The sequence below is a fragment of the Protopterus annectens genome, chromosome 3.part1, assembly GCF_019279795.1.
Source record: "Protopterus annectens isolate FY-2018-M chromosome 3.part1, PAN1.0, whole genome shotgun sequence".
NCBI lineage: Eukaryota > Metazoa > Chordata > Ceratodontiformes > Protopteridae > Protopterus > Protopterus annectens.
In genome coordinates, this window is record NC_056732.1 from 655370171 (window position 1) to 655386450 (window position 16280).

Below are 16280 nucleotides of genomic sequence, written 5' to 3' on the forward strand. Positions count from 1 at the left end.
TTGGAGACATGTGCTTAATAAACCTGTCTTTAAGGGAAAGGGGGGTAGGACAAACCCAGAATCATATAGACCCTTAAGTCTACTTTCATGTTGTGGAAAATTAATGGAGAAGGTAATATTGGATAAGTTATTGGCAGAACTGGATAGAAGCCATGGTGGTGCAGCGGTAGCATTGTTGCCCCACAGCAAGAGGTTCTCCCATTCGATTCTCGGCTGGAGTGCCTTCTGTGTGGAGTCTGCATGTCCTCCCTGCAGTCGAGTGTCGTTCAAAAGACATGCATAGAATGGGCTGCCTTCGTTGAAGGTTGGGCATTGAGCTGGCACCTCAGTACCTGTAAAAAATCTACTGCCGATCATTAGCGGACCAGAGTTCCGCTGTGGTGACCCCTAACCGAGAAAAGCCGAAGGAAGAAGAAGATTGTCAGAACTTGATAGGTTGGGAATAGAAACCATATATCAACATGCATATGTTGAAAATGGCTCTATTACCACATGTACCATGATGTTCTATAACAATATAATAACAGCTATGAATGAAAAATTATGCTGTGATGTAATTTATGTAGACTTAACTTCAGCATTTGACAGGGTCATAGACAAAACACTGGTCAATAAATTAGTACAACTAGGTATTGATGTGCTCTTGATAAGATGGATAGCTGCATAGCTTACAAATAGGACATGGCAAGTATCATGCAGCAATTGGACAGATTTAATCATTGGTTACAGTCAGGGTGTCCCAGAGGGCTCGGTCCTAGGCCCTTACTTGTTTAGATTGTATCTTTCAGACCTAACTTTTTCATCTGAGGTGTTCTACAGTCTATACTCAGATGGCCTGAAATTAGGTAAACTGATTACAAGTGCTGCAGATAAGGCATGTCTGCAAAATAACTTGACTAAATTGACCATTTGGGCATAGGACAATAATATGCTGATAAGTACATAAAAAATTAAGCATATGAGATTTGGGAGACATAAACTGAAAGGTGAATATTTAATACAGCACACAGTGATTGAAACTGTCATCTCATTTAAGGACCTGGGTATATGGGTAGATTCAGTTATGAGTTTTTCTAATCATATCAACCAATTGGTTAATGATAGTTATAGAACTATAGATTGTATAAAAATATTTATAAAGTCTAGTAAATTCAATATAATGAAGCCATTGTTTGTTAGTTACATTAGACCCAAACTTGAGTATGGAATAACAATACAGAAACCCTAAAAGAAAACAAGTATGAGTAAACTGGAAAGAGTACAGAGGAAATATACCAAGACCATCCATGGATGTGAAAATCTAAGTTATTATGAAAGACTAAAATATCTGAACTTGTACAGTGTCTCTTATAGATATCTGAGAGGAGATCTTATTCAGGTATATAGGGCATTTAGGGACAGCTACCTCTGGGAATGTTTGGGGTTATCAAAATGTACTAGAGAATCATCAGATAACCTATGTAGAAGATTCTATAGGAATGAGAAGTGTACTAATTTGTTCTCTGACAGAGTAGCTGATGCATGGAACAGACTACCAAATTACATTAAAGTAAGCACGAGTGTAGATATTTTTAAGAACAACCTGGACATTTATCATGGGAACAATTGTTTTGGTATATTGGCAAGCTAGAAGGGCATTTATGCCCATGCTTGAAATATTTGTATGAATGTATGTATGTATGTATGTATTTATAGCCTTGAGGCTTGTTAGCGAACTTTAGTCAAGGGGTGCTGAAAGCATCTAATAGAAAATGTGGAATGCATATAACCAACAGCAAAGACTCAGCCCCCACATAGGTCTAAGCTGGTTAATTTTTGTCTTTCCCATAAAGAACCTCCTTGTTTACACTTTCTTGATATTGCATAGGTCCGATATTATTGTCTAATCCATTGCTATGTGCTGCATTCTGTGCACACAATGGCTTCTAAACTTAACTGTAACTTGGACTACAACCTTACAGCCTTATATGCTGTGCTCCTTGGGTCTATATCATAACTGCGAAAGCCCGTTTCAGTGAATAAGTAACCGTAGGCACATATTGTGAGAACCGCAAATACACTGAACGCCCTAAACCGCAAAATTCAAAATCTCGAACTGGCATAGTTGGCCAAACCCACCGCTCGCTACATACTACCCACCCAAACAAAATAAATAAACCATATACATACACCAACCGAAACTTACTTCTAACCCTACATCAAACCTTACATACATTACTATCTATGCACTTACCTTAACACACACCCTAACCCTAAGGTCCATAACTATCGCACACTTACCTTACAGAGCTATACCACAGAAGGGCCAACTATGCCAATTTGAGATTTCGAATTTCATGGTTTAGGGCGTTCGGTGTATTCGCGTTTCATGCAATATGTGTCAATGTTTATGTATTCACTGAAACAGGCATTTGCGGTTATAATATAGACCAGTGCTCCTCTATGACAACTATATTATAAAGTCATATGCTTGTCTGGGACCTGTGTTATTTTTTTTTTTATTAGACTTTTATGCCAAACATTTTGGTGATGCATACATTTTAGAGTGTATTATCTGTACATATATATATATATATATATATATATATATATATATATATATATATATATTGCAACACAAGAGTTAAGAATGTCATCTGTTAACTAGAGTGCTATTACTTTTATGAATGGTTAAAATTTTCCCAGTAAACCTTTATAAAATTCCAAAGAAGGGAAGCAAAATGTTTGTGGACTCCTTGATTTCTGAGATAGGAAGCCATTATCTATAAGCAGTGAGAGAAATCTCTGTATGTCATGTGTGAAGGCTGACAGCCTAGCCAGATAGAATTTTGCATGTAATTCTGCCATTTGTATATATGAATGTAAACTATAGGCTTGTTGTCTTAAATGTAAAGAAATACTGTTACATGTGGAACTGGAAATAAATGTGACAATAGTGCACACCATTGTCCAAAGTAAAGCATGTGGTGACTCTTTGAAGTAGACAGTGGTGCCAAAAAGTCTAGATGAAGAAATTCTTTCAATTGTTTTAGCCAAGAGTTAAATTGCTAGATTTAAACATGCAAAAGTATTTTTATTGCTCTGCTCCTGACCAGCTAGAAAATAACAAAAGGAGATGTAAAAGAATGTAGATGCAGTTTCTGTTGGCCTGGGAACACCAGAAAAGTGTGAAATTATGTAATGTTTATCAGAACTGCAATTTCAATTTAAACAGAGAGAACCAGAGATTGTGAAGCATTTTTGTCTTGACCATCTAACTCATCAGCACTCTGCCTGTTTTCTTATGTAAGTTATCTTAGATTTGTGGTTTCTTTTAGAAATAGCTAGAAACTAGAATGATTAGACTAAGTGTTTTTCTTTGATGTCAGAACTGTACTACTGATTTATTTTAAGTATTTCTGTGTGATCTCTGAACTCTTGTCTAGCACTGTATAGTAGAAAGTATTGTCTTGCGGTTTTAATTATTTATTATTAAATATTTTAAAACCATTTAACTGTGGCTGGTTTGTGTAGAGATAAGATAAGCTCTAGAGTACATTGCATATTTATAGAGTTTACTGTCCAAGTCACTCCAAATAAGCCTTGACTGATTAGTCACACTTATCAATTGGATAATAATATTGCACAGTAATAATTGGGCACACTTTTAAGGGCCTTTGAGTTGCTGATAAATATTAGCTGGATGGTGACAAGTGGTACTACAGTATAGTCTGGGTAAAAGGGGCACAGCTGGAGAACCTGTGCCAGCCTTCCCCAGGAGTGTCTGTGTGGTTGTATAAACTTATCTCAAAATATGTGTATGTCAGCTACTTGGGCAGGGACGCGAAGCACTGGTTGGACAGAGAGGGTGCTGGAGATTTTAGCTTGCCCAGCTGGCTGAGATCTGGACCCTATAGATGTGCCAGTGGGGAGTCTTATTGGGGACCTGGAGAGCAAGGGAGTGACCAGTCCCAGACTGACTGTGATCTCTCTATGCTCTTAAGGGAAATTGCACTTTGCTCTGTGTTTTTGTTAGCCTTTCCTCATATATGAGACGCCTTCTTTGGGTGTTAGTGGTTTAGGATTGAGGTTCCTTGATTTCTGGGCTAGGGCACGGGTGTCAAATCATGTACCACAAATTAGCCACAGTGTATCTGTCCAACTTACATAAGTATTTCTTTCATTGTTTCACACCCCCTAACTGTTACTGCTACTACAGATGTTTCCTGCACATATATAGTACATTGTGGGAATTGCTAAGGGTTCTTGGACACAACAGGGGAAAATACCACCTGGGGGAATGTTGACTACATTTCCAATCTAGCCATGCCTCTGCAATGAGGTGCCTAGCACTGTCCCCCAAAAAACTGTTATCCTTCCATCCCTGAAGTTTCTACTTATATGATGCCTTTTTGGATGTGTGACATCTTCACCCACAAACAGATGTTTTGCTGCTCTGCTAATCTTGCTACAATAAACATAATTGCCTTTCTTTTCAAAAGCCATCTGCATGCTCATGGTTTCTATGTAGTTCTTTTTGCACAAGCATTGCACTTTGTCATATTCTCACTATTTCTAACATTCAAGCTCTGGGCTTAACATATATATCACTTTGCATATTGCCCTGCACCATTTGCTGTGGTGTGCAGTTTCCATGTAGTGGTCAAATGTACACAAAGAATAAAGATATCATAACAATGGCTGAAATACATCATTCTTCTGCTTAGTAAACTAATCTTAAGCTTATAATCCTGCAGCCGTTCAGACTTCATCTACAGGAACAGAATCCACAGCAGCTTCATGGCTGATGTGTAAAGGATAAAAGATCTGTGCAGTAGCCATAATGTCATTCTAGTTCAAATATAATTATAACATAGATAATTAAACATCTGGTGTCATGTCATACCAGAATATATCGCTTTTATGGGTATTATTGGCACATATTGTTATGCTTCTAGATTCCTGGGCTTGCAGTTTTGAACACATTTGTATAGCTTAGCATTTCAATGCATTTTTCTGATCTTTGAAACAAATATTTTTAATGCCTCAAATACCTCATTCTGCTTTAGGAAACCTAAATATGATTTATCCAAAAACCACACTACCAGCACCGTAGTTACTGTGAAGTACCAGATGTTCAGGAAAAAGATTTGATAAAATGCTGAGACTGATTTAATAATGGAAGAAAAGCATTGCTGATCTGATGCATTTTTTTTTGGTCTTAGTATGTCATTTTATAGGTTGGTGATTTGTTCACAGTTTTACTTTGTATAGTGCATAAATGGCCCCTTAACCACTTTTCTTTTCGAATCACCTAGCAGTACTTAAAATAATTTATGTTCATGGTGAGTACCTATTAATGGCATCAGTTATATCTTTAGATCTGGCTCATTCAAAGATTAGCAATATTCTTTGTGGTTTATCTTCTTCAAATTTCCAATAAGTAAAACATTTACCTACTGATCCCTTGGTACTTGTCATAAGTCTGTCAGTGTTTCCATTGTTTTTACCACATTTAAGAGATTTCAGTTTGGTAACCGGGCTTTTTTTAGTTGTGCTGCTCAGTCATAAGAAAGTATATTGCAATTTGAAGCATTTTTTTCTTTTTTGTTGTAATGAACTTTATTTTTCTGTCTGAACAAATCAGATTCTAGTAATATACAGACAGAATGTTAAGAAAAGAAGCCGTTATGATGGAGAGCAGTACAAGTGTTTAAAATGTGCAGTCATAAATGAACACAATATTGGAGTTTAATTTAATTCAGGGATATACAAGAACATGCATATCTATTTTTTTGGGCTTATTCAGGCATATGAACAATTGAGACATACGTTAGTGAAAAAGCATATTACTTCTTCCTGTTTTAACAAATTTAGCACTGAATTTGTTTAAGTAGGGGTTTTAAACTTAAATGACCATAAAGAATATGTGAGGATTTATATACTCATACGAAAGCCACAGTCTTTAATATGTAAAACAAAAGTTATCATTGCAGCTAGCAAAGTAGTATCTCTGTTTCCCTTCTACCAGAATTATGCTGGTTGGAGGGCTGCTTATGGCCTGAGGGTTGTGAATTTATGATCAAGTACTCAGTTAATAATAATAGCATAATAGCCAATATTCAGTTGAAATGAGAATTCAGCTGAATGGAATTCAAGTGTGTCAACTGGCAAGATAGTCGAAGAACTCCAGCACTAGAATACAGGCAACAACAATGATTCAAGCACAGTGAAAGCTCTATAGCACATGAGGTGAGTAGCTTAATAAGGGAACAATGTAACTAGCACCTAGTGCTGTAATGGTGCTCTACTAAATGTCTGCAGCACGGTGCTGTGGTGTTATGGGTCAACACATGTTATGTACAAGAGCATAGCTTTTACATGCTTCCCTAGCAACATGCTGAGCATGGCCAACCTGGATAGATTACTGTGTTCCATATGTGATTCGTAGACAGTAATGCTACATAATGCTACATGACTTCATTAACATAACAATCATACCAAGTGTTTTTTCATAAAGTGATGGAATGTGTGATGCCATTTTGGGTGGGTACACTTAAGAAACAAAAACTTTGGAATACAGTACTTTGCACAGCACATTTGTGGCCAGAAGAGTTGTGTAACCTCACCATAACAGGTGTATGAGTAGATCACCATTGCAGCAGGCTAAGCAATATAGGACTCAACCTGCAAACGATCAAACTGGCCATCCAGCTTCCAAATGTTACCTGTAACACATTGCATTTAAGTTACCTGGCACTTGCTCACTAAAGCAATTATATAAGTCAGCACTAAAAAATTAAAAGCACTACACCCTCACAAACTCCCCTTGAGTACCTTGTTTCCCATTGGCCCTTTTTTTTTCAATTATACAGGAATTCCCAATACTATTCTAGCATGTCCAAGGGTCAGTTGTCAATCTCCTCTCCGGTCCAGCTGGTGAATCTGGGAATCTTGAGGCAATGTTACAACTGCCTCATGTACACAGACAACCCTCTCCTCCTCCCAACAAATTCCAACACATGTGAGAGATGCAACCATATAGCCAAACTGGAGGCTAAACTCTCTCAACTCAGTACTGGCAAAACCTGTCAGGAGGAGAAGGAAACCACACTCACTACAATTCCAGTCTCTCATAGACCTACCACGACAGCAAACCAAACACGTAAACACACAAAAACATACTCGGAGGCTCTAAATAAAAATCTGCCTAAGCAGCAGAGACCTCCAAAGCAGACACCCAAGTAACCGCTACCCCAAAACGAAACACGTGCAACACATAGCTCACAAAGCCAGTGTGCTGAACAGTCACAGCCCTTAAGGCTAAACAACAGACCTGATACACTTGTAATAGGTGACTCTATCATCAGGCACACTGACATCCCGCTCACCAGGCTGAACAAGGAGAGGGTCACGGTGAGCAGCCTGTCGGGCGCTAGGATCCGCCACATAACACAAGCACTCAGGTCACTCCAAGGCAAGTACAAATATGACTCAGTCATTGTCCATGCTGGTGTGAATGACCTGAGACGTACCTCCCTGGACTACATGAAAAGAGACATAGAGGAGCTCTCTGAGCATGTAGCCCAGGCCGGTATGACCCTGACCTTGAGTAGCATCTTACTCTCACCAAGAATGATGCCACAATATGAAGACAAGATGATCAATTTCAACAATTAGCTTAAGTATTGGTGTCATTCAAAGGGGATCCAATGCCTGTCAGCCTGGGATGACATGCTCAACAGGCCACGATGCTTCGCTAGGGACGGCTTACACCTGTCACCCCTGGGCTTTCTGATATTGGCAAAGGCTCTTGCTACCCCCATAGTGCCTTTTTTAGGCAAGGCTCAAAAGACAAACCCACCTCCATAGGTATCACAAGGGATAAGAAACTAAGAGTAATGCTACTCAACGCCAGAAGTCTAAACCTCAAGATGCATGCACTCGAAACTCTCCTTAGCATGGAGAACATCGATATCTGTGCAGTAACAGAAACCTGGTTCAAGTTTCCCGAGAGCACCCCAGCACTACCAGGTTATACCTCATACCATGCTTTTTGGCCCCAAAACTTGGACCGAACCAGAAAAGGAGGGGGGGTATCAATATTCGTCAAAGATACCCACACCTCCAGGTTGGTGGCACAGCACGAAGCATCAGAGACTATCCATGTGCAACTAACAGTGGGTAAAACTGCCTTCCAGTTTATAGCCTGCTACAGACCACCCTCCCAAACCCAGGAACCCCACTCGGCCTTCCTGAGAACACTGGAAAATATGAAGGTCTCTCCAAACACCATTATATTGGGTGACTTCAACTACCCAAACATAGACTGGGAGCATTACTCTAACTCCAACACCCTAGCTCAAAGGTTCCTAGAATTTATAAACTCAAATGCTATGGAACAACTTGTTACCACTCTCACAAGAGGGGAAAACATACTGGACCTGATCATCACCAACATGGGGGCTCTATGCTCCAGACCAGAAGTGTATCCCTCACTGGTAAGATCAGACCATAAACTAATCTCACTGGATATTCACATCCCGACCCCACCCCCTGCCCAGAAAACCACAGTGAAAAACTTCTCTAAAGCAAATTTCACACTCCTCAAAACCGAGGTGGAATCCTTCAAAGCCCCTGGGCCTGTGGAAAATACGGCCCAGACCGCAGAATCCTTTATAAACGCATTCTATGAACACCTTCAGGAATGCATGGATCATGCGATCCCAAATAAAACCAAGACCCAATCCTCCAAAGGCAGGCGTCCTGTCTGGTGGACCCCAGCCGTAAACAAACTATACAATAGAAGGAGGAAGCTACTACATGATAGAGCAAAATCCCAAAAAGGGAAGGCATCTCTGATCAGTGTTAGCAAAAACTACGGGCACTCATAAAATCGTCTAAGGCCAGCTTCGAGAGAAAAATTGCACAGGACACTAAGGATAATCACAAGGCTTTCTTTAGTTATGTTAGGAACCTGGGTGGGAATTCCCAGATATGCTCAGAATTAGTCCAAAATGACAAAAAATACACCAAACCCACAGACATTGCCAACATCCTAGCTGACAGGTTCAGCGCAAACTCCCCCCCCCTCCCCACCAAAAGGGCAAATATCTATCCAAGCAGAGTGCTGCCCCCCTGACATCTCAGATGCTCAAGTAAGAGCCGCCCTCTCCAAAGCTAAAAACACAGCATCAATGGGACCAGACGGTGTCCCAGGCTGCGTCCTACATGAACTCCAAGAAGAGCTAAACCCAAACATAAAACTACTGTTCAATCTCAGTCTTACCACAGGATATGCACCCAAAGAGTGGCGTACAGAAACAGTGGTCCCTCTCCACAAAGGTGGTGCCTCAATGGATCCTGGAAACTATCGCCCCATAAGCCTGACTAGCTTGGTCTGCAAAGCTATGGAAAGGATCATCATGGACCTCATAAAAAAAGATATTGGGGACCTACAGACACTGGATCCTATCCAGTTCGGCTTTGTTAAGGGCAGATCCTGCCTCTTAAACCTGGTCGATTTCTTTGAAACAGTCACCAAGGCCATTGACGAGGGGAAGGTGGTCCACACAGCCTACCTGGACCTCGCAAAAGCCTTCAATACAATACCCCACTTGGGCATTATAGATAAGCTCACCAGCTTAACTATAAACCCCTATGTCACTAGATGGGCTGCAAACTGGCTCAAGGACAGAACCCACATGGTTAGAATTGCTGGAGCCATGTCAGACTCCAAACCAGTTACAAGTGGCGTCCCACAAGGCTCAGTCCTGGGACCTCCCCTGTTCGGTATATATTTGTTGGAGGTACAGGCCAACACAGAAGGACTGTGGCTGACCAAGCTCACAGATGACTGCAAACTGGGCTCTATAATCGACTCTCCAGCTGACACAAGCATCCTCCAAAAGGGCCTCATAGAAACAGACAATTGGTGCGAGAGCCATGGCTTCAAGCTAAATGCCAAAAAGTGTATGGTCATCCCCTTTGGCAAAAACAAAGTGCCCACAAATTACCACATAGGTGGTAATCCATTAAGTACAGAAGAAGTAATTAGGGACCTGGGGACCCAAGTTGATAGCAATCTCTCATTTGACAACCACGTGGCCAAAGTGGTTAGGAAAACATTTTATATAGCCCACCTAATCATGAAGGGATTCACATCTAGATCAGGGGAGGTCATTGTGCCTCTTTACTCATCCCTCATCAGGCCCATAATTGAGTACAATGCCCCTTTTGGGATGTACCTTACCAGACACCTGCAGCAACTGGAAAGACCCCAAAAGTACCTCACCAAGAGGATCAAAGGGCTCAAACAGATGCCATATGCTGCCCGGTTAAAGAAACTCCAGCTCTACTCAGTGGCATACCGCCTGCTCAGAGGCGATCTGTGCCTGACGTATAAAGCCATGTCAAACCCGGAATTAATGGACATGCTGCACCTCAGTAAATCCAAATCCCATCGAGCTACACGCTCGAGAGACTTGAACCTCAGCACTGAAATAAATAGGACATGCTGGAGGGACAGATTCATAACCCAGAGGCTCCCTTCACTCTGGAATAAAATCCCAGTCCAGGTTAGGCAGAGTCCCTCATTGACTCTCTTCAAGAGGAATCTTGATGAGTGGATGGGGGATCGTAGGTTTACCCCTGGTATCACTTCTGTGTCACTGTTAGACAGATGCACAGTATACTAACCTCGAAAAAGGGCATAGCAAAATTAATTTAAAATGGGTGGAGAAAGCCAAACACACTCTGGCTAGGCTTATAAAAGCCCTAGGGCAGATAGCCTAGTATGAACCTATGAACCTATGTTTAGACCACTTTCCATGCATGCTAGCCACTATACAATTCAAGAAGAGCAGTATAAAATCAGTGACTAAGGCACAAAAACTTCAGAACATTTTTTGCCTCAGAAGAAGGAAGGTAGGGCCCTGCTGCATAGGAGCAGAAATAATACAAATCCAGCAAAACTGGGGGATGGAGAGATTGTGCATCTACCACAAAAGTGATCTATTTGAGCATCTGCTATGATGGTAAGCTCATTTGCACAACTGTACTATGTTCATCTTCAGTGTTGCTGTAGCCTAAGCTATATGAGATTACTTCCAGAGATTAAAAAGAAAGGGAAGCAGAAGAAGGATCATACAGGAGCCCTTGGAAAATAGTCCTTGCAAAGCCTGCTTTAGACCTACAAAAGGAATAGAGTTTGTTGCAGTAAAGGTGTGTACATATGACTGCATTGCTGCTCCTAGTATATTTCTAGAGACCACCCCTTTTCAAAAAGCCATAGAAGTAACCAGAGCCATGGTAAAGTGGGCCCTGACTTTGGCTAGAAGTGTGTTGTTATGGTGAGAATAGCAAAAAAAAAAAAAAACAAATGCATGAGAAAGCCATTTAGAAACTGTATGTTTTGACACTGATTACCTATTTTTCTTACATTCAAAGGAAATAAGACAGTTTATTCAAAGTCCTGAAGGTTTTTGTCCTCCCAGTGTACTATATGAGTTGTCTGTGGACATCCAGAGTAAGACAATTTATTTCTTTCTCATTTTTAGGATATAGAAAAAAATGGCAAGATGAATTGCCTGGCTCAATGTAAACTTTGAAACAACCTTAGGCGTAACGGATTTTTTTCTCAAAGCTACCTTATGCTTTTGAAAAATTAATTATAAATGACTCACCATGAAAGCTTGCAACTCAGATACTTTTCTTGCAGAGGTCAGAGCAATGAGTAACACTGTTTCTCAATATACAAACTTCAAATCAGCCTCACGAGCAGGTTCAAAAGGGAAGATTGCTATTCCAGTACAAAATTAAGATCTCATGAAGGAAACCCCTGCCTTCTAAGTAGGTGCATGTGTAAAACCCCTTTTGTAAATTGTTTCACTTGAGGTAGAGTAGAAGGGTGGGATCCAAGAGCAGACCAACTAAGATGACTGAGAAGTGACTATTGATAGAAGATTAAGAAAGACCAGAGGATAATACCTCACACAAATACTGTAATTCCAAAGGACAATGAGCCTTAAAAGGATATTGGTTAATGTCTTGACACAAACAAGAAAATCCTTCCCACTTAACCATTAATGATTTTCTAGTAGAGATTACTTTGCCTACATTAATACCAGTTGCATATCCTTAGAACAAAGATGCCTAAAGGGTACCAAAAGTCTAACATCCAGGCAATGAGTTAAAGAAATTGAAGGATGCAATGCATCAGACAACCCTTGTCCTGTGTAAGTCTGTTCTGTCAGGAAGCTTGTAGTAATTGACCTTAGCCATTTTCAAAAGAAAAAAAAACACTGTTTCCTGAGCCAAAGAGGAGTCACCAGAATTATCTTTGAGGAGTCCTTCTGAATCTTTAGAACAAGCCTGGATACCAGAGGAAAGGCGGAAAAACATACAGGAACATTCTCATCCATGAAAATGAAAAGGTTCCAAGCTTAGAGCAGAACTTCTTTAGCTGTCTTTTGTGGCTTGGGGCAAGCAGATCTACTTGACAAGTTCCCCACAAATGAATCAATTCCTGGAAGGCTCACAGGTACAACCTCCATTTGTGAAGGTCTATTCTGATCCTGCTCAACTTGCCTGCAGTACTGTTTGACTTTGACAGAATTTAGGTAGTCTGGAGGAACAGATTGTGCTTGGTTGCTAGTTCCTAGGCTGCCACAGCTAGTCTACCAAGTGGTTAGGACCTGATTCAACCTGTTCATTTAGGTACCTCACCACTGTGGTGTTGTCTATGATTACTAGCAGGGGGCATGAAGTCCAATGATGGCTTAGAGATTTGAGAACATTTATTAAAGTCATCATATTTGACATTATTTGCTTTAATTTATTTTGCTTGTTCCACACGCCCTGCACTTTCAATCCCTTGGACACAGCTCCCCAAGTAAAGTTTGGGGCATCTAAAGTTGCAAACTGAAAAGGAAAAATGGAGAACTGGGTTGAGAGAGAACTGATTCACCTACTAGAGTAACTCCTTTTTTACAAATCTCAACACTGGATATGAAGTAGAAGGGGGAGCTGATGGGTACTGATTTGACAAAACCCTGAATTTTCCTTATGTGAAGTCCCTTGAAAACATAATGTTGAAGCACTAGGAGTGTTCCTTTTAATAAAGCTTTTGAATCCTTTTATGGTGATTATTTATTGTTTTATGTAATTCTTGTTTGGACTGGTGTGAAGTCAGGGCAAAGGAAAAATGGGACTAGAAGAGGCGATGAAACCTAGAATTCTGAGATATTCCCTGGAAGATGCCAAAATCTGTTTGGAAAATATCAGAGCCACTCCTTGCAACATTCACTTTGTTGTGAGTAAGAAAAGACATCATTAGGGGGTGTGTCCTGTACATATCCCAGAAACACAACCCTGTGAGAGAGAATGAGAGAAGAATTCTCTGTATTCACCAGAAAACCCAGGATATGAAAAATATATTTTTACTCATGCCGGAGATTCTTAACAACTTGTGAAAGCAACCACAAAAATAAGGCAGCCATCAAAAAATAGGAAAATTTGAATGGCCTGAAACCTACAATAGGTATTAACAGGATCTAGGCACTTCATAATTAGTCTTGTAGTCTTTGATAAGCCAAAGGGTAAAGCAGAAACCTGAAAATGTAAACCATTCACAGAAAATTTTAAAAGTTATCTGAAAACTGTGAGAACTGGAATGTAATGATAAGCATATTTTAAATCCAGAGGCAGTAGAAAAATGAGAGGTGGAACAAGATGAATCAGAAACTGCAGAGAAAACATTTTGAATTTTTAGCTTTTGATGTGAAAGTTTATAAAAGTTAAGTCTAGGACAGGATTCCAAGCTCCTTCTTCTATAGGCACTAGAAATATTCTAGAATAAAATCATTGACCTCTGTTCTAAGGCAACAGGGTCTATAACTCACTGAGACAGCATGTGATCCAGAATAGAATGTAACAGGGTGGTTCGATTCAATGGATGAAGAAGAATTCCTTTAAAGGGAGGAAGGAAACCCCACTGCAAGCTGCAACCTTTTTGAATAATTCTCAGCATGTAAGCATCTGAAGTTATCTGGTACAACAAAGAAAAGTGAAGACCTAGACTCTGGAAAAGTTTTACAAGATTGCCAGTGTGAAGAGGGGGATACATATTAAGGCCATATAGTCATTCTGTCCCCTTAGATTGCCCTTTGTTTTGGGAGGACCCTGATTTTTTCTTTGCAGCTGACTGACATTGTTTATGAAATTGTGTTTGCCTTTGCATTGTAGGAAATGTCATTCTGTTTCCTGTAAAATGAACCTACACTGGAAGAAAATTTCTATTATATTTTGTGAAGGAGGGTTGAAAATTCTGGGTAGCCCTCTGAATTTACTTTCCCCTTTCATCAACCTTTTAAGGACCACAGCAGGAGAAGGACCAAAATAGCACAACTTTCTCAAAGGAACATTCAGGATATCAACTCTGACATCCTCTGGTAAATTCTGTGAATGTAGCCAGACAAATCTTCTCATCACTGCCCCAGTGTCAGTCACACTAGAAACAACACTTGCAGGGTCATAAGCACATTTGTAGTGAATAAATGGTAATCTGACATACAGAGGATACTAATGAATTCAGAGATGTCATAGTCTTTGAAAAATGGAGGTCAGCAATTAACTTTCTGATACTGTCAAAGCAAGCAAATGGAAACTATGATGTGTGAATCTGACAGTTCACTAGTTTGATGGTTAAGATGGAAGAGGTATAAACTTTCATCCTTTCATCAAAGGCTTTACCAGATTGTCAGAAGGCATAGTGCTTGCTGCCAAAACAAGTTTGTCAGAAGCTTTTTCAGAGAAATAACTGCAAGATCTGACCTGTGATTAGAAAAAAGGAATCTGTTGAACTGGAAGCACCTTATATAACTTAGCAGACTTTGGAGCAGGTGCTCTGATAGGATCATAGGATCATAGGAAGTTACTAGGCTAATGGCTCTTCAGCCCTTACAAGCCTAGCCAAGTTCTAAGCACACTCTAAGGTTGGCAACACAAGGGGAATAGCAGCACATTGTTGAAAATACACCTGTAACAAATCACAACATCTTCTCTTGGTTTCTGGTATTTCTTTTTGTTCCCACTTAAACAAGTTATTCATTCTGGTAATAGCACCAAAATTTGCTAAGGGTCATACTCCCCATTCTCTGGAGTGGAAACTTGAGAAGCAAAGTCTGAGTCAGAATTCTGTACATCAGACTGGGAATCAGAATTTGAGAGAGAATTTTTTTTAGAGGAGAAACTTCATGCAGAAACTGAGAGGATTTAAATAAACCTTTAGTAAAGCCCAGCTAATTCTCCTACTCTGCTTTAGGAGTAGATAAATGTCTAACCTAGTGTTTCCTTTTTCTGGTTGATCCCCCCCCCCCCATAAAAATGACCATCTAGAACAGCCCTACCCTAGGAATAAAGCTCATCATATCAGCTCAAGTGAAGGAGCATCACCCACTCCCTTCTTTGATGACAGGAGTAGTAATTCTCCCTTATCCAATAAGGGCAGCTGAACAGCAGCAGAGAATGTGCCTGCATCCTGGTCCTTAAATGCAACCCAAGGAGTAACAACAGGGACTAAGAGAAACCGCTGAGCAGTCAAACGAACAATGAATGGCCACAATGAGTTACCTAGCAATGGCTTAGGCAAATGTGGAAGCAGAAGACAAGAGAGAAGCCTCTCAGACAACTTTTCTCTTCTTGTATCTCGGGGAAGTAATTATCCAGTTATCAGGGCCGAGGTCCATATACTTGCATTAAGAGGTGACTGATTAGTGACTTTCAGAGCTCTGAAGAGCCAGTTTTACCTCCTGACAGAAAAGTTCTGAGACAAAATTGTTAAGTGATAACTACAAAACACATCAGCCTCAGTCCCTAACAATACTTTTTTGACAGAAAAGTAACAGCTTTCCACTAAATAAATAATAAATTGTAAGGGAATCCCTACAGAGACCCAAGACAATCTATCTACTGAAAAATGTGTCTAAGTGTCTAGCAAAACCTTGAGTAGTTAGCTTTACCCCAACAGAAAATGCAAGCTCTGAGGTAATTTTTTTTTGTGACAACAAAACACACTAGCCCCAGTCCCAATCAACACTTTTTGACAAAAAGTAACACTTTTCGTCACACACACACACACACACACACACACACACACACACACACACACACACACACACACACACACTCACATTCACACTAAAGATAAATAATAATAAGGGAATCCCAAACGGGGTATTCAGGACTGTCTGTCTGCTGAAAAGATGACTGATGTGTGTGTAACAGAGCTTAGGAGAGTTGTT